This window comes from Pholcus phalangioides, unplaced genomic scaffold (genome assembly GCF_987345545.1).
Source record: "Pholcus phalangioides strain wild (caught in Gottingen) unplaced genomic scaffold, Ppha-v1.0 ptg000031l_1, whole genome shotgun sequence".
Taxonomy (NCBI): domain Eukaryota; kingdom Metazoa; phylum Arthropoda; class Arachnida; order Araneae; family Pholcidae; genus Pholcus; species Pholcus phalangioides.
The window spans coordinates 9521223-9535622 of record NW_028301621.1 but is presented as its reverse complement, the minus strand read 5'-3'; the positions used below and the strand labels follow the sequence as shown (position 1 = coordinate 9535622).

The window sequence follows — 14400 nt, the reverse complement described above, 5'->3', positions numbered from 1 at the left end:
TTTAACCGACCGTCGATAGCTCAGTTGGTAGAGCGGTGGGCTGTAGACGCAAATATCAGATATCCATAGGTCGCTGGTTCGAATCCGGCTCGACGGAAATGGTTTTTTTTTTTTTTACAGAAAGAGTTGAATGTTAGTTCTCACATGAAAACGTCGTGTTTCAGTGTGTTGAAAAAAAGCGATTATCCATTCTAAAATCATCCATATCTACTGTGCAATTTAACCGACCGTCGATAGCTCAATTGGTAGAGCGGTGGACTGTAGACGCAAATATCAGATATCCATAGGTCGCTGGTTCGAATCCGGCTCGACGGAAATGGTTTTTTTTTTTTTTTTTACAGAAAGAGTTGAATGTTAGTTCTCACATGAAAACGTCATGCTTCATTTTGTTGAAAAAAAGCGATTATCCATTCTAAAATCATCCATATCTACTGTGCAATTTAACCGACCGTCGATAGCTCAGTTGGTAGAGCGGTGGACTGTAGACGCAAATATCAGATATCCATAGGTCGCTGGTTCGAATCCGGCTCGACGGAAATGGTTTTTTTTTTTTTTTTTACAGAAAGAGTTGAATGTTAGTTCTCACATGAAAACGTCATGCTTCATTTTGTTGAAAAAAAGCGATTATAAATTCTAAAATCATCCATATCTACTGTGCAATTTAACCGACGGTCGATAGATCAGTTGGTAGAGCGGTGGACTGTAGACGCAAATATCAGATATCCATAGGTCGCTGGTTCGAATCCGGCTCGAAGGATATGGTTTTTTTTTTTTTTTTTTTACAGAAAGAGTTGAATGTTAGTTCTCACATGAAAACGTCATGCTTCATTTTGTTGAAAAAAAGCGATTATCCATTCTAAAATCATCCATATCTACTGTGCAATTTAACCGACCGTCGATAGCTCAGTTGGTAGAGCGGTGGACTGTAGACGCAAATATCAGATATCCATAGGTCGCTGGTTCGAATCCGGCTCGACGGAAATGGTTTTTTTTTTTTTTTTTTTTTTACAGAAAGAGTTGAATGTTAGTTCTCACATGAAAACGTCATGCTTCATTTTGTTGAAAAAAAGCGATTATCCATTCTAAAATCATCCATATCTACTGTGCAATTTAACCGACCGTCGATAGCTCAGTTGGTAGAGCGGTGGACTGTAGACCCAAATATCAGGTATCCATAGGTCGCTGGTTCGAATCCGGCTCGACGGAAATGGTTTTTTTTTTTTTTTTTTACAGAAAGAGGTGAATGTTAGTTCTCACATGAAAACGTCATGCTTCATTTTGTTCAAAAAAAGCGATTATCCATTCTAAAATCATCCATATCTACTGTGCAATTTAACCGACTGTCGATAGCTCAGTTGGTAGAGCGGTGGGCTGTAGACGCAAATATCAGATATCCATAGGTCGCTGGTTCGAATCCGGCTAGACGGAAATGGTTTTTTTTTTTTTTTACAGAAAGAGTTGAATGTTAGTTCTCACATGAAAACGTCATTTTTCATTTTGTTGAAAAAAAGCGATTATCCATTCTAAAAATCATTCATATCTACTGTGCAATTTAACCGACCGCCGATAGCTCAGTTGGTAGATCGGTGGGCTGTAGACGCAAATATCAGATATCCATAGGTCGCTGGTTCGAATCCGGCTAGACGGAAATGGTTTTTTTTTTTTTTACAGAAAGAGTTGAATGTTAGTTCTCACATGAAAACGTCATGTTTCAGTGTTGAAAAAAAGCGATTATCCATTCTAAAATCATCCATATCTACTGTGCAATTTAACCGACCGTCGATAGCTCAATTGGTAGAGCGGTGGACTGTAGACGCAAATATCAGATATCCATAGGTCGCTGGTTCGAATCCGGGTCGACGGAAAAGGTTTTTTTTTTTTTTTACAGAAAGAGTTGAATGTTAGTTCTCACATGAAAACGTCATGTTTCATTTTGTTGAAAAAAAGCGATTATCCATTCTAAAAATCATTCATATCTACTGTGCAATTTAACCGGGCGCCGATAGCTCAGTTGGTAGAGCGGTGGGCTGTAGACGCAAATATCAGATATCCATAGGTCGCTGGTTCGAATCCGGCTCGACGAAAATGGTTTTTTTTTTTTTACAGAAAGAGTTGAATGTTAGTTCTCACATGAAAACGTCATGTTTCATTTTGTTGAAAAAAAGCGATTATCCATTCTAAAAATCATTCATATCTACTGTGCAATTTAACCGACCGTCGATAGCTCAGTTGGTAGAGCGGTGGACTGTAGACGCAAATATCAGATATCCATAGGTCGCTGGTTCGAATCCGGCTCGACGGAAATGGTTTTTTTTTTTCACAGAATGAGTTGAATGTTAGTTCTCACATGAAAACGTCATGTTTCATTTTGTTGAAAAAAAGCGATTATCCATTCTAAAAATCATTCATATCTACTGCGCAATTTCCCCGACCGCCGATAGCTGAGTTGGTAGAGCGGTGGGCTGTAGACGCAAATATCAGATATCCATAGGTCGCTGGTTCGAATCCGGCTCGACGGAAATGGTTTTTTTTTTTTTTTACAGAAAGGGTTGAATGTTAGTTCTCACATGAAAACGTCATGTTTCATTTTGTTGAAAAAAAGCGATTATCCATTCTAAAAAACATTCATATCTATTGTGCCATTTAACCGGGCGCCGGTAGCTCAGTTGGTAGAGCGGTGGATTGTAGACGCAAATATCAGATATCCATAGGTCGCTGGTTCGAATCCGGCTCGACGGAAATGTTTTTTTTTTTTTACAGAAAGAGTTGAATGTTAGTTCTCACATGAAAACGTCGTTTCATTTTGTTGAAAAAAAGCGATTATCCATTCTAAAAATCATTCATATCTACTGTGCAATTTAACCGACCGCCGATAGCTCAGTTGGTAGAGCGGTGGGCTGTAGACGCAAATATCAGATATCCATAGGTCGCTGGTTCGAATCCGGCTCGACGGAAATGTTTTTTTTTTTTTTTACAGAAAGAGTTGAATGTTAGTTCTCACATGAAAACGTCGTTTCATTTTGTTGAAAAAAAGCGATTATCCATTCTAAAATCATCCATATCTACTGTGCAATTTAACCGACCGTCGATAGCTCAATTGGTAGAGCGGTGGACTGTAGACGCAAATATCAGATATCCATAGGTCGCTGGTTCGAATCCGGCTCGACGGAAATGGTTTTTTTTTTTTTTTACAGAAAGGGTTGAATGTTAGTTCTCACATGAAAACGTCATGTTTCATTTTGTTGAAAAAAAGCGATTATCCATTCTAAAATCATCCATATCTACTGTGCAATTTAACCGACCGTCGATAGCTCAGTTGGTATAGCGGTGGACTGTTGACGCAAATATCAGATAACCATAGGTCGCTGGTTCGAATCCGGCTCGACGGAAATGGTTTTTTTTTTTTTTACAGACAGATTTGAATGTTAGTTCTCACATGAAAACGTCATGTTTCATTTTGTTGAAAAAAAGCGATTATCCATTCTAAAATCATCCACATCTACTGTGCAATTTATCCGACCGTCGATAGCTCAGTTGGTAGAGCGGTGGACTGTAGACGCAAATATCAGATATCCATAGGTCGCTGGTTCGAATCCGGCTCGACGGAAATGGTTTTTTTTTTTTTACAGAAAGATTTGAATGTTAGTTCTCACATGAAAACGTCATGTTTCATTTTGTTGAAAAAAAGCGATTATCCATTCTAAAAATCATTCATATCTACTGTGCAATTTAACCGACCGTCGATAGCTCAGTTGGTAGAGCGGTGGACTGTAGACGCAAATATCAGATATCCATAGGTCGCTGGTTCGAATCCGGCTCGACGGAAATGGTTTTTTTTTTCACAGAATGAGTTGAATGTTAGTTCTCACATGAAAACGTCATGTTTCATTTTGTTGAAAAAAAGCGATTATCCATTCTAAAAATCATTCATATCTACTGCGCAATTTCCCCGACCGCCGATAGCTGAGTTGGTAGAGCGGTGGGCTGTAGACGCAAATATCAGATATCCATAGGTCGCTGGCTCGAATCCGGCTCGACGGAAATGGTTTTTTTTTTTTTTTTTACAGAAAGAGTTGAATGTTAGTTCTCACATGAAAACGTCATGCTTCATTTTGTTGAAAAAAAGCGATTATCCATTCTAAAATCATCCATATCTACTGTGCAATTTAACCGACGGTCGATAGATCAGTTGGTAGAGCGGTGGACTGTAGACGCAAATATCAGATATCCATAGGTCGCTGGTTCGAATTCGGCTCGACGGAAATGTTTTTTTTTTTTTTTTTTTTACAGAAAGAGTTGAATGTTAGTTCTCACATGAAAACGTCATGCTTCATTTTGTTGAAAAAAAGCGATTATCCATTCTAAAATCATCCATATCTACTGTGCAATCTAACCGACCGTCGATAGCTCAGTTGGTAGAGCGGTGGACTGTAGACGCAAATATCAGATATCCATAGGTCGCTGGTTCGAATCCGGCTCGACGGAAATGGTTTTTTTTTTTTTTTTTTTACAGAAAGAGTTGAATGTTAGTTCTCACATGAAAACGTCATGCTTCATTTTGTTGAAAAAAAGCGATTATCCATTCTAAAATCATCCATATCTACTGTGCAATTTAACCGACCGTCGATAGCTCAGTTGGTAGAGCGGTGGACTGTAGACGCAAATATCAGATATCCATAGGTCGCTGGTTCGAATCCGGCTCGACGGAAATGGTTTTTTTTTTTTTTTTTACAGAAAGAGGTGAATGTTAGTTCTCACATGAAAACGTCATGCTTCATTGTGTTCAAAAAAAGCGATTATCCATTCTAAAATCATCCATATCTACTGTGCGATTTAACCGACCGTCGATAGCTCAGTTGGTAGAGCGGTGGGCTGTAGACGCAAATATCAGATATCCATAGGTCGCTGGTTCGAATCCGGCTAGACGGAAGTGGTTTTTTTTTTTTTTACAGAAAGAGTTGAATGTTAGTTCTCACATGAAAACGTCGTTTCATTTTGTTGAAAAAAAGCGATTATACATTCTAAAAATCATTCATATCTACTGTGCAATTTATCCGACCGTCGATATCTCAGTTGGTAGAGCGGTGGGCTGTAGACGCAAATATCAGATATCCGTAGGTCGCTGGTTCGAATCCGGCTCGACGGAAATGTTTTTTTTTTTTTTTACAGAAAGAGTTGAATGTTAGTTCTCACATGAAAACGTCATGGTTCATGTTGTTGAAAAAAAGCGATTATCCATTCTAAAAAACATTCATATCTACTGTGCAATTTAACCGGGCGCCGATAGCTCAGTTGGTAGAGCGGTGGGCTGTAGACGCAAATATCAGATATCCATAGGTCGCTGGTTCGAATCCGGTTCGACGGAAATGTTTTTTTTTTTTTTACAGAAAGTGTTGAATGTTAGTTCTCACATGAAAACGTCATGTTTCATTTTGTTGAAAAAAAGCGATTATCCATTCTAAAATCATCCATATCTACTGTGCAATTTAACCGGGCGCCGATAGCTCAGTTGGTAGAGCGGTGGGCTGTAGACGCAAATATCAGATAACCATAGGTCGCTGGTTCGAATCCGGCTCGACGGAAATGGTTTTTTTTTTTTTTTTACAGAAAGAGTTGAATGTTAGTTCTCACATGAAAACGTCATGTTTCATTTTGTTGAAAAAAAGCGATTATCCATTCTAAAATCATCCATATCTACTGTGCAATTTATCCGACCGTCGATAGCTCAGTTGGTAGCGCGGTGGACTGTAGACGCAAATATCAGATATCCATAGGTCGCTGGTTCGAATCCGGCTCGACGGAAATGGTTTTTTTTTTTTTACAGAAAGAGTTGAATGTTAGTTCTCACATGAAAACGTCATGTTTCATTTTGTTGAAAAAAAGCGAATATCCATTCTAAAATCATCCATATCTACTGTGCAAATTAACCGACCGTCGATATCTCAGTTGGTAGAGCGGTGGACTGTAGACGCAAATATCAGATATCCATAGGTCGCTGGTTCGAATCCGGCTCGACGGAAATGTGTTTTTTTTTTTTTACAGAAAGAGTTGAATGTTAGTTCTCACATGAAAACGTCATGTTTCATTTTGTTGAAAAAAAGCGAATATCCATTCTAAAAAACATTCATATCTATTGTGCCATTTAACCGGGCGCCGATAGCTCAGTTGGTAGAGCGGTGGGCTGTAGACGCAAATATCAGATATCCATAGGTCGCTGGTTCGAATCCGGCTCGACGGAAATGTTTTTTTTTTTTTTTTACAGAAAGAGTTGAATGTTAGTTCTCACATGAAAACGTCATGTTTCATTTTGTTAAAAAAAAGCGATTATCCATTCTAAAAATCATTCATATCTACTGTGCTATTTAACCGACCGCCGGTAGTTCAGTTGGTAGAGCGGTGGGCTGTAGACGCAAATATCAGATATACATAGGTCGCTGGTTCGAATCCGGCTCGACGGAAATGTTTTTTTTTTTTTTTTTACAGAAAGAGTTGAATGTTAGTTCTCACATGAAAACGTCATGTTTCATTTTGTTGAAAAAAAGCGATTATCCATTCTAAAATCATCCATATCTACTGTGCAATTTATCCGACCGTCGATATCTCAGTTGGTAGAGCGGTGGACTGTAGACGCAAATATCAGATATCCATAGGTCGCTGGTTCGAATCCGGCTCGACGGAAATGGTTTTTTTTTTTTTTTTTTACAGAAAGAGTTGAATGTTAGTTCTCACATGAAAACGTCATGCTTCATTTTGTTGAAAAAAAGCGATTATCCATTCTAAAATCATCCATATCTACTGTGCAATTTAACCGACCGTCGATAGCTCAGTTGGTAGAGCGGTGGACTGTAGACGCAAATATCAGATATCCATAGGTCGCTGGTTCGAATCCGGCTCGACGGAAATGGTTTTTTTTTTTTTTTTTACAGAAAGAGGTGAATGTTAGTTCTCACATGAAAACGTCATGCTTCATTCTGTTCAAAAAAAGCGATTATCCATTCTAAAATCATCCATATCTACTGTGCGATTTAACCGACCGTCGATAGCTCAGTTGGTAGAGCGGTGGGCTGTAGACGCAAATATCAGATATCCATAGGTCGCTGGTTCGAATCCGGCTAGACGGAAGTGGTTTTTTTTTTTTTTACAGAAAGAGTTGAATGTTAGTTCTCACATGAAAACGTCGTTTCATTTTGTTGAAAAAAAGCGATTATACATTCTAAAAATCATTCATATCTACTGTGCAATTTATCCGACCGTCGATATCTCAGTTGGTAGAGCGGTGGGCTGTAGACGCAAATATCAGATATCCGTAGGTCGCTGGTTCGAATCCGGCTCGACGGAAATGTTTTTTTTTTTTTTTACAGAAAGAGTTGAATGTTAGTTCTCACATGAAAACGTCATGGTTCATGTTGTTGAAAAAAAGCGATTATCCATTCTAAAAAACATTCATATCTACTGTGCAATTTAACCGGGCGCCGATAGCTCAGTTGGTAGAGCGATGGGCTGTAGACGCAAATATCAGATATCCATAGGTCGCTGGTTCGAATCCGGTTCGACGGAAATGTTTTTTTTTTTTTTACAGAAAGTGTTGAATGTTAGTTCTCACATGAAAACGTCATGTTTCATTTTGTTGAAAAAAAGCGATTATCCATTCTAAAATCATCCATATCTACTGTGCAATTTAACCGGGCGCCGATAGCTCAGTTGGTAGAGCGGTGGGCTGTAGACGCAAATATCAGATATCCATAGGTCGCTGGTTCGAATCCGGCTCGACGGAAATGGTTTTTTTTTTTTTTTTACAGAAAGAGTTGAATGTTAGTTCTCACATGAAAACGTCATGTTTCATTTTGTTGAAAAAAAGCGATTATCCATTCTAAAAATCATTCATATCTACTGTGCAATTTAACCGGGCGCCGATAGCTCAGTTGGTACAGCGGTGGGCTGTAGACGCAAATATCAGATATCCATAGGTCGCTGGTTCGATTCCGGCTCGACGGAAATGGTTTTTTTTTTTTTACAGAAAGAGTTGAATGTTAGTTCTCACATGAAAACGTCATGTTTCATTTTGTTGAAAAAAAGCGATTATCCATTCTAAAAATCATTCATATCTACTGTGCAATTCAACCGACCGCCGGTAGCTCAGTTGGTAGAGCGGTGGGCTGTAGACGCAAATATCAGATATCCATAGGTCGCTGGTTCGAATCCGGCTCGACGGAAATGGTTTTTTTTTTTTTTTTACAGAAAGAGTTGAATGTTATTTCTCACATGAAAACGTCATGTTTCATTTTGTTGAAAAAAAGCGATTATCCATTCTAAAATCATCCATATCTACTGTGCAATTTATCCGACCGTCGATAGCTCAGTTGGTAGAGCGGTGGACTGTAGACGCAAATATCAGATATCCATAGGTCGCTGGTTCGAATCCGGCTCGATGGATATGGTTTTTTTTTTTTTTTACAGAAAGAGTTGAATGTTAGTTCTCACATGAAAACGTCATGTTTCATTTTGTTGAAAAAAAGCGATTATACATTCTAAAATCTTCCATATCTACTGTGCAATTTAACCGACCGTCGATAGCTCAGTTGGTAGATCGGTGGACTGTAGACGCAAATATCAGATATCCATAGGTCGCTGGTTCGAATCCGGCTGGACGGAAATGGTTTTTTTTTTTTTTTACAGAAAGAGTTGAATGTTAGTTCTCACATGAAAACGTCATGTTTCATTTTGTTGAAAAAAAGCGATTATCCATTCTAAAAATCATTCATATCTACTGTGCAATTTAACCGACCGCCGATAGCTCAGTTGGTAGAGCGGTGGGCTGTAGACGCAAATATCAGATATCCATAGGTCGCTGGTTCGAATCCGGCTCGACGGAAATGTTTTTTTTTTTTTTTTTACAGAAAGAGTTGAATGTTAGTTCTCACATGAAAACGTCATGTTTCATTTTGTTGAAAAAAAGCGATTATCCATTCTAAAATCATCCATATCTACTGTGCAATTTAACCGACCGTCGATATCTCAGTTGGTAGAGCGGTGGGCTGTAGACGCAAATATCAGATATCCATAGGTCGCTGGTTCGAATCCGGCTCGACGGAAATGTTTTTTTTTTTTTTTACAGAAAGAGTTGAATGTTAGTTCTCACATGAAAACGTCATGTTTCATTTTGTTGAAAAAAAGCGATTATCCATTCTAAAAATCATCCATATCTACTGTGCAATTTAACCGACCGTCGATAGCTCTGTTGGTAGAGCGGTGGACTGTAGACGCAAATATCAGATATCCATAGGTCGCTGGTTCGAATCCGGCTGGACGGAAATGGTTTTTTTTTTTTTTTACAGAAAGAGTTGAATGTTAGTTCTCACATGAAAACGTCGTGTTTCAGTGTGTTGAAAAAAAGCGATTATCCATTCTAAAATCATCCATATCTACTGTGCAACTTAACCGACCGCCGATAGCTCAGTTGGTAGAGCGGTGGGCTGTAGACGCAAATATCAGATATCCATAGGTCGCTGGTTCGAATCCGGCTCGACGGAAATGTTTTTTTTTTTTTACAGAAAGAGTTGAATGTTAGTTCTCACATGAAAACGTCATGTTTCATTTTGTTGAAAAAAAGCGATTATCCATTCTAAAATCATCCATATCTACTGTGCAATTTAACCGACCGTCGATAGCTCAGTTGGTAGAGCGGTGGACTGTAGACGCAAATATCAGATAACCATAGGTCGCTGGTTCGAATCCGGCTCGACGGAAATGGTTTTTTTTTTTTTTTTACAGACAGAGTTGAATGTTAGTTCTCACATGAAAACGTCATGTTTCATTTTGTTGAAAAAAAGCGATTATCCATTCTAAAATCATCCATATCTACTCTGCAATTTAACCGACCGTCGATAGCTCAGTTGGTAGAGCGGTGGGCTGTAGACGCAAATATCAGATATCCATAGGTCGCTGGTTCGAATCCGGCTCGACGGAAATGGTTTTTTTTTTTTTTACAGAAAGAGTTGAATGTTAGTTCTCACATGAAAACGTCGTGTTTCAGTGTGTTGAAAAAAAGCGATTATCCATTCTAAAATCATCCATATCTACTGTGCAATTTAACCGACCGTCGATAGCTCAATTGGTAGAGCGGTGGACTGTAGACGCAAATATCAGATATCCATAGGTCGCTGGTTCGAATCCGGCTCGACGGAAATGGTTTTTTTTTTTTTTTTTTACAGAAAGAGTTGAATGTTCGTTCTCACATGAAAACGTCATGCTTCATTTTGTTGAAAAAAAGCGATTATCCATTCTAAAATCATCCATATCTACTGTGCAATTTAACCGACCGTCGATAGCTCAGTTGGTAGAGCGGTGGACTGTAGACGCAAATATCAGATATCCATAGGTCGCTGGTTCGAATCCGGCTCGACGGAAATGGTTTTTTTTTTTTTTTTTTTACAGAAAGAGTTGAATGTTAGTTCTCACATGAAAACGTCATGCTTCATTTTGTTGAAAAAAAGCGATTATCCATTCTAAAATCATCCATATCTACTGTGCAATTTAACCGACGGTCGATAGATCAGTTGGTAGAGCGGTGGACTGTAGACGCAAATATCAGATATCCATAGGTCGCTGGTTCGAATACGGCTCGAAGGAAATGGTTTTTTTTTTTTTTTTTTTACAGAAAGAGTTGAATGTTAGTTCTCACATGAAAACGTCATGCTTCATTTTGTTGAAAAAAAGCGATTATCCATTCTAAAATCATCCATATCTACTGTGCAATTTAACCGACCGTCGATAGCTCAGTTGGTAGAGCGGTGGACTGTAGACGCAAATATCAGATATCCATAGGTCGCTGGTTCGAATCCGGCTCGACGGAAATGGTTTTTTTTTTTTTTTTTTACAGAAAGAGGTGAATGTTAGTTCTCACATGAAAACGTCATGCTTCATTTTGTTCAAAAAAAGCGATTATCCATTCTAAAAATCATTCATATCTACTGTGCAATTTAACCGACCGCCGATAGCTCAGTTGGTAGATCGGTGGGCTGTAGACGCAAATATCAGATATCCATAGGTCGCTGGTTCGAATCCGGCTAGACGGAAATGGTTTTTTTTTTTTTTACAGAAAGAGTTGAATGTTAGTTCTCACATGAAAACGTCGTGTTTCAGTGTTGAAAAAAAGCGATTATCCATTCTAAAATCATCCATATCTACTGTGCAATTTAACCGGCCGTCGATAGCTCAATTGGTAGAGCGGTGGACTGTAGACGCAAATATCAGATATCCATAGGTCGCTGGTTCGAATCCGGCTCGACGGAAAAGGTTTTTTTTTTTTTTTACAGAAAGAGTTGAATGTTAGTTCTCACATGAAAACGTCATGTTTCATTTTGTTGAAAAAAAGCGATTATCCATTCTAAAAATCATTCATATCTACTGTGCAATTTAACCGGGCGCCGATAGCTCAGTTGGTAGAGCGGTGGGCTGTAGACGCAAATATCAGATATCCATAGGTCGCTGGTTCGAATCCGGCTCGACGAAAATGGTTTTTTTTTTTTTACAGAAAGAGTTGAATGTTAGTTCTCACATGAAAACGTCATGTTTCATTTTGTTGAAAAAAAGCGATTATCCATTCTAAAAATCATTCATATCTACTGTGCAATTTAACCGACCGCCGATAGCTCAGTTGGTAGAGCGGTGGGCTGTAGACGCAAATATCAGATATCCATAGGTCGCTGGTTCGAATCCGGCTCGACGGAAATGGTTTTTTTTTTTTTTTACAGAAAGAGTTGAATGTTAGTTCTCACATGGAAACGTCATGTTTCATTATGTTGAAAAAAAGCGATTATCAATTCTAAAAATAATTCATATCTACTGTGCAATTTAACCGGCCGCCGATAGCTCAGTTGGTAGAGAGGTGGGCTGTAGACGCAAATATCTGATATCCATAGGTCCCTGGTTCGAGTCCGGCTCGACGGAAATGGTTTTTTTTCTTTTTACAGAAAGAGTTGAATGTTAGTTCTCACATGAAAACGTCATGTTTCATTTTGTTGAAAAAAAGCGATTATCCATTCTAAAAATCATTCATATCTACTGTGCAATTTAACCGACCGTCGATAGCTCAGTTGGTAGAGCGGTGGACTGTAGACTCAAATATCAGATATCCATAGGTCGCTGGTTCGAATCCGGCTCGACGGAAATGGTTTTTTTTTTTCACAGAATGAGTTGAATGTTAGTTCTCACATGAAAACGTCATGTTTCATTTTGTTGAAAAAAAGCGATTATCCATTCTAAAAATCATTCATATCTACTGCGCAATTTCCCCGACCGCCGATAGCTGAGTTGGTAGAGCGGTGGGCTGTAGACGCAAATATCAGATATCCATAGGTCGCTGGTTCGAATCCGGCTCGACGGAAATGGTTTTTTTTTTTTTTTACAGAAAGGGTTGAATGTTAGTTCTCACATGAAAACGTCATGTTTCATTTTGTTGAAAAAAAGCGATTATCCATTCTAAAAAACATTCATATCTATTGTGCCATTTAACCGGGCGCCGGTAGCTCAGTTGGTAGAGCGGTGGATTGTAGACGCAAATATCTGATATCCATAGGTCGCTGGTTCGAATCCGGCTCGACGGAAATGTTTTTTTTTTTTTACAGAAAGAGTTGAATGTTAGTTCTCACATGAAAACGTCGTTTCATTTTGTTGAAAAAAAGCGATTATCCATTCTAAAAATCATTCATATCTACTGTGCAATTTAACCGACCGCCGATAGCTCAGTTGGTAGAGCTGTCGGCTGTAGACGCAAATATCAGATATCCATAGGTCGCTGGTTCGAATCCGGCTCGACGGAAATGTTTTTTTTTTTTTTACAGAAAGAGTTGAATGTTAGTTCTCACATGAAAACGTCGTTTCATTTTGTTGAAAAAAAGCGATTATCCATTCTAAAATCATCCATATCTACTGTGCAATTTAACCGACCGTCGATAGCTCAATTGGTAGAGCGGTGGACTGTAGACGCAAATATCAGATATCCATAGGTCGCTGGTTCGAATCCGGCTCGACGGAAATGGTTTTTTTTTTTTTTTACAGAAAGGGTTGAATATTAGTTCTCACATGAAAACGTCATGTTTCATTTTGTTGAAAAAAAGCGATTATCCATTCTAAAATCATCCATATCTACTGTGCAATTTAACCGACCGTCGATAGCTCAGTTGGTATAGCGGTGGACTGTAGACGCAAATATCAGATAACCATAGGTCGCTGGTTCGAATCCGGCTCGACGGAAATGGTTTTTTTTTTTTTACAGACAGATTTGAATGTTAGTTCTCACATGAAAACGTCATGTTTCATTTTGTTGAAAAAAAGCGATTATCCATTCTAAAATCATCCATATCTACTGTGCAATTTATCCGACCGTCGATAGCTCAGTTGGTAGAGCGGTGGACTGTAGACGCAAATATCAGATATCCATAGGTCGCTGGTTCGAATCCGGCTCGACGGAAATGGTTTTTTTTTTTTTTACAGAAAGATTTGAATGTTAGTTCTCACATGAAAACGTCATGTTTCATTTTGTTGAAAAAAAGCGATTATCCATTCTAAAATCATCCATATCTACTGTGCAATTTAACCGGGCGCCGATAGCTCAGTTGGTAGAGCGGTGGGCTGTAGACGCAAATATCAGATAACCATAGGTCGCTGGTTCGAATCCGGCTCGACGGAAATGGTTTTTTTTTTTTTTTTACAGAAAGAGTTGAATGTTAGTTCTCACATGAAAACGTCATGTTTCATTCTGTTGAAAAAAAGCGATTATCCATTCTAAAATCATCCATATCTACTGTGCAATTTATCCGACCGTCGATAGCTCAGTTGGTAGCGCGGTGGACTGTAGACGCAAATATCAGATATCCATAGGTCGCTGGTTCGAATCCGGCTCGACGGAAATGGTTTTTTTTTTTTTACAGAAAGAGTTGAATGTTAGTTCTCACATGAAAACGTCATGTTTCATTTTGTTGAAAAAAAGCGAATATCCATTCTAAAATCATCCATATCTACTGTGCAAATTAACCGACCGTCGATATCTCAGTTGGTAGAGCGGTGGACTGTAGACGCAAATATCAGATATCCATAGGTCGCTGGTTCGAATCCGGCTCGACGGAAATGTGTTTTTTTTTTTTTACAGAAAGAGTTGAATGTTAGTTCTCACATGAAACGTCATGTTTCATTTTGTTCAAAAAAAGCGAATATCCATTCTAAAAAACATTCATATCTATTGTGCCATTTAACCGGGCGCCGATACCTCAGTTGGTAGAGCGGTGGGCTGTAGACGCAAATATCAGATATCCATAGGTCGCTGGTTCGAATCCGGCTCGACGGAAATGTTTTTTTTTTTTTTTTGCAGAAAGAGTTGAATGTTAGTTCTCACATGAAAAC

At 38.7% G+C, this 14400-nt stretch overlaps 1 protein-coding gene and 47 non-coding genes across 49 annotated transcripts in view; all 48 read left to right on the top strand.

Moving 5' to 3' along the window:
* The window catches only part of LOC149067118 (guanylate cyclase 32E-like), a 294881-nt gene that overhangs the window by 133414 nt on the left and 147067 nt on the right, over positions 1–14400 (top strand). The window lies entirely within an intron of this gene.
* Positions 10–97, top strand: TRNAY-GUA (transfer RNA tyrosine (anticodon GUA)). The gene is given in 2 exon segments: positions 10–46; positions 62–97. It is a non-coding gene; the product is annotated as a tRNA-Tyr (tRNA).
* Positions 228–315, top strand: TRNAY-GUA (transfer RNA tyrosine (anticodon GUA)). The gene is given in 2 exon segments: positions 228–264; positions 280–315. It is a non-coding gene; the product is annotated as a tRNA-Tyr (tRNA).
* Positions 449–536, top strand: TRNAY-GUA (transfer RNA tyrosine (anticodon GUA)). Its single transcript is given in 2 exon segments — positions 449–485; positions 501–536. It is a non-coding gene; the product is annotated as a tRNA-Tyr (tRNA).
* On the top strand, positions 893–980 carry TRNAY-GUA (transfer RNA tyrosine (anticodon GUA)). Its single transcript is given in 2 exon segments — positions 893–929; positions 945–980. It is a non-coding gene; the product is annotated as a tRNA-Tyr (tRNA).
* On the top strand, positions 1119–1206 carry TRNAY-GUA (transfer RNA tyrosine (anticodon GUA)). The gene is given in 2 exon segments: positions 1119–1155; positions 1171–1206. It is a non-coding gene; the product is annotated as a tRNA-Tyr (tRNA).
* TRNAY-GUA (transfer RNA tyrosine (anticodon GUA)) lies at positions 1777–1864 on the top strand. The gene is given in 2 exon segments: positions 1777–1813; positions 1829–1864. It is a non-coding gene; the product is annotated as a tRNA-Tyr (tRNA).
* Positions 1997–2084, top strand: TRNAY-GUA (transfer RNA tyrosine (anticodon GUA)). The gene is given in 2 exon segments: positions 1997–2033; positions 2049–2084. It is a non-coding gene; the product is annotated as a tRNA-Tyr (tRNA).
* TRNAY-GUA (transfer RNA tyrosine (anticodon GUA)) lies at positions 2215–2302 on the top strand. The gene is given in 2 exon segments: positions 2215–2251; positions 2267–2302. It is a non-coding gene; the product is annotated as a tRNA-Tyr (tRNA).
* On the top strand, positions 2652–2739 carry TRNAY-GUA (transfer RNA tyrosine (anticodon GUA)). The gene is given in 2 exon segments: positions 2652–2688; positions 2704–2739. It is a non-coding gene; the product is annotated as a tRNA-Tyr (tRNA).
* TRNAY-GUA (transfer RNA tyrosine (anticodon GUA)) lies at positions 2867–2954 on the top strand. The gene is given in 2 exon segments: positions 2867–2903; positions 2919–2954. It is a non-coding gene; the product is annotated as a tRNA-Tyr (tRNA).
* On the top strand, positions 3083–3170 carry TRNAY-GUA (transfer RNA tyrosine (anticodon GUA)). Its single transcript is given in 2 exon segments — positions 3083–3119; positions 3135–3170. It is a non-coding gene; the product is annotated as a tRNA-Tyr (tRNA).
* TRNAY-GUA (transfer RNA tyrosine (anticodon GUA)) lies at positions 3520–3607 on the top strand. Its single transcript is given in 2 exon segments — positions 3520–3556; positions 3572–3607. It is a non-coding gene; the product is annotated as a tRNA-Tyr (tRNA).
* On the top strand, positions 3738–3825 carry TRNAY-GUA (transfer RNA tyrosine (anticodon GUA)). The gene is given in 2 exon segments: positions 3738–3774; positions 3790–3825. It is a non-coding gene; the product is annotated as a tRNA-Tyr (tRNA).
* Positions 4398–4485, top strand: TRNAY-GUA (transfer RNA tyrosine (anticodon GUA)). The gene is given in 2 exon segments: positions 4398–4434; positions 4450–4485. It is a non-coding gene; the product is annotated as a tRNA-Tyr (tRNA).
* Positions 4621–4708, top strand: TRNAY-GUA (transfer RNA tyrosine (anticodon GUA)). Its single transcript is given in 2 exon segments — positions 4621–4657; positions 4673–4708. It is a non-coding gene; the product is annotated as a tRNA-Tyr (tRNA).
* TRNAY-GUA (transfer RNA tyrosine (anticodon GUA)) lies at positions 4842–4929 on the top strand. Its single transcript is given in 2 exon segments — positions 4842–4878; positions 4894–4929. It is a non-coding gene; the product is annotated as a tRNA-Tyr (tRNA).
* On the top strand, positions 5059–5146 carry TRNAY-GUA (transfer RNA tyrosine (anticodon GUA)). The gene is given in 2 exon segments: positions 5059–5095; positions 5111–5146. It is a non-coding gene; the product is annotated as a tRNA-Tyr (tRNA).
* TRNAY-GUA (transfer RNA tyrosine (anticodon GUA)) lies at positions 5715–5802 on the top strand. Its single transcript is given in 2 exon segments — positions 5715–5751; positions 5767–5802. It is a non-coding gene; the product is annotated as a tRNA-Tyr (tRNA).
* Positions 5932–6019, top strand: TRNAY-GUA (transfer RNA tyrosine (anticodon GUA)). Its single transcript is given in 2 exon segments — positions 5932–5968; positions 5984–6019. It is a non-coding gene; the product is annotated as a tRNA-Tyr (tRNA).
* Positions 6151–6238, top strand: TRNAY-GUA (transfer RNA tyrosine (anticodon GUA)). Its single transcript is given in 2 exon segments — positions 6151–6187; positions 6203–6238. It is a non-coding gene; the product is annotated as a tRNA-Tyr (tRNA).
* On the top strand, positions 6591–6678 carry TRNAY-GUA (transfer RNA tyrosine (anticodon GUA)). The gene is given in 2 exon segments: positions 6591–6627; positions 6643–6678. It is a non-coding gene; the product is annotated as a tRNA-Tyr (tRNA).
* On the top strand, positions 6813–6900 carry TRNAY-GUA (transfer RNA tyrosine (anticodon GUA)). Its single transcript is given in 2 exon segments — positions 6813–6849; positions 6865–6900. It is a non-coding gene; the product is annotated as a tRNA-Tyr (tRNA).
* TRNAY-GUA (transfer RNA tyrosine (anticodon GUA)) lies at positions 7034–7121 on the top strand. Its single transcript is given in 2 exon segments — positions 7034–7070; positions 7086–7121. It is a non-coding gene; the product is annotated as a tRNA-Tyr (tRNA).
* TRNAY-GUA (transfer RNA tyrosine (anticodon GUA)) lies at positions 7251–7338 on the top strand. Its single transcript is given in 2 exon segments — positions 7251–7287; positions 7303–7338. It is a non-coding gene; the product is annotated as a tRNA-Tyr (tRNA).
* TRNAY-GUA (transfer RNA tyrosine (anticodon GUA)) lies at positions 7687–7774 on the top strand. Its single transcript is given in 2 exon segments — positions 7687–7723; positions 7739–7774. It is a non-coding gene; the product is annotated as a tRNA-Tyr (tRNA).
* TRNAY-GUA (transfer RNA tyrosine (anticodon GUA)) lies at positions 8126–8213 on the top strand. Its single transcript is given in 2 exon segments — positions 8126–8162; positions 8178–8213. It is a non-coding gene; the product is annotated as a tRNA-Tyr (tRNA).
* Positions 8346–8433, top strand: TRNAY-GUA (transfer RNA tyrosine (anticodon GUA)). Its single transcript is given in 2 exon segments — positions 8346–8382; positions 8398–8433. It is a non-coding gene; the product is annotated as a tRNA-Tyr (tRNA).
* TRNAY-GUA (transfer RNA tyrosine (anticodon GUA)) lies at positions 8565–8652 on the top strand. Its single transcript is given in 2 exon segments — positions 8565–8601; positions 8617–8652. It is a non-coding gene; the product is annotated as a tRNA-Tyr (tRNA).
* Positions 8785–8872, top strand: TRNAY-GUA (transfer RNA tyrosine (anticodon GUA)). The gene is given in 2 exon segments: positions 8785–8821; positions 8837–8872. It is a non-coding gene; the product is annotated as a tRNA-Tyr (tRNA).
* TRNAY-GUA (transfer RNA tyrosine (anticodon GUA)) lies at positions 9005–9092 on the top strand. The gene is given in 2 exon segments: positions 9005–9041; positions 9057–9092. It is a non-coding gene; the product is annotated as a tRNA-Tyr (tRNA).
* Positions 9224–9311, top strand: TRNAY-GUA (transfer RNA tyrosine (anticodon GUA)). The gene is given in 2 exon segments: positions 9224–9260; positions 9276–9311. It is a non-coding gene; the product is annotated as a tRNA-Tyr (tRNA).
* On the top strand, positions 9443–9530 carry TRNAY-GUA (transfer RNA tyrosine (anticodon GUA)). The gene is given in 2 exon segments: positions 9443–9479; positions 9495–9530. It is a non-coding gene; the product is annotated as a tRNA-Tyr (tRNA).
* TRNAY-GUA (transfer RNA tyrosine (anticodon GUA)) lies at positions 9659–9746 on the top strand. The gene is given in 2 exon segments: positions 9659–9695; positions 9711–9746. It is a non-coding gene; the product is annotated as a tRNA-Tyr (tRNA).
* TRNAY-GUA (transfer RNA tyrosine (anticodon GUA)) lies at positions 9879–9966 on the top strand. The gene is given in 2 exon segments: positions 9879–9915; positions 9931–9966. It is a non-coding gene; the product is annotated as a tRNA-Tyr (tRNA).
* TRNAY-GUA (transfer RNA tyrosine (anticodon GUA)) lies at positions 10097–10184 on the top strand. The gene is given in 2 exon segments: positions 10097–10133; positions 10149–10184. It is a non-coding gene; the product is annotated as a tRNA-Tyr (tRNA).
* TRNAY-GUA (transfer RNA tyrosine (anticodon GUA)) lies at positions 10319–10406 on the top strand. The gene is given in 2 exon segments: positions 10319–10355; positions 10371–10406. It is a non-coding gene; the product is annotated as a tRNA-Tyr (tRNA).
* TRNAY-GUA (transfer RNA tyrosine (anticodon GUA)) lies at positions 10765–10852 on the top strand. Its single transcript is given in 2 exon segments — positions 10765–10801; positions 10817–10852. It is a non-coding gene; the product is annotated as a tRNA-Tyr (tRNA).
* On the top strand, positions 11204–11291 carry TRNAY-GUA (transfer RNA tyrosine (anticodon GUA)). Its single transcript is given in 2 exon segments — positions 11204–11240; positions 11256–11291. It is a non-coding gene; the product is annotated as a tRNA-Tyr (tRNA).
* Positions 11424–11511, top strand: TRNAY-GUA (transfer RNA tyrosine (anticodon GUA)). Its single transcript is given in 2 exon segments — positions 11424–11460; positions 11476–11511. It is a non-coding gene; the product is annotated as a tRNA-Tyr (tRNA).
* TRNAY-GUA (transfer RNA tyrosine (anticodon GUA)) lies at positions 11642–11729 on the top strand. Its single transcript is given in 2 exon segments — positions 11642–11678; positions 11694–11729. It is a non-coding gene; the product is annotated as a tRNA-Tyr (tRNA).
* On the top strand, positions 12081–12168 carry TRNAY-GUA (transfer RNA tyrosine (anticodon GUA)). Its single transcript is given in 2 exon segments — positions 12081–12117; positions 12133–12168. It is a non-coding gene; the product is annotated as a tRNA-Tyr (tRNA).
* On the top strand, positions 12518–12605 carry TRNAY-GUA (transfer RNA tyrosine (anticodon GUA)). The gene is given in 2 exon segments: positions 12518–12554; positions 12570–12605. It is a non-coding gene; the product is annotated as a tRNA-Tyr (tRNA).
* TRNAY-GUA (transfer RNA tyrosine (anticodon GUA)) lies at positions 12948–13035 on the top strand. The gene is given in 2 exon segments: positions 12948–12984; positions 13000–13035. It is a non-coding gene; the product is annotated as a tRNA-Tyr (tRNA).
* On the top strand, positions 13167–13254 carry TRNAY-GUA (transfer RNA tyrosine (anticodon GUA)). Its single transcript is given in 2 exon segments — positions 13167–13203; positions 13219–13254. It is a non-coding gene; the product is annotated as a tRNA-Tyr (tRNA).
* TRNAY-GUA (transfer RNA tyrosine (anticodon GUA)) lies at positions 13384–13471 on the top strand. The gene is given in 2 exon segments: positions 13384–13420; positions 13436–13471. It is a non-coding gene; the product is annotated as a tRNA-Tyr (tRNA).
* On the top strand, positions 13822–13909 carry TRNAY-GUA (transfer RNA tyrosine (anticodon GUA)). Its single transcript is given in 2 exon segments — positions 13822–13858; positions 13874–13909. It is a non-coding gene; the product is annotated as a tRNA-Tyr (tRNA).
* Positions 14039–14126, top strand: TRNAY-GUA (transfer RNA tyrosine (anticodon GUA)). Its single transcript is given in 2 exon segments — positions 14039–14075; positions 14091–14126. It is a non-coding gene; the product is annotated as a tRNA-Tyr (tRNA).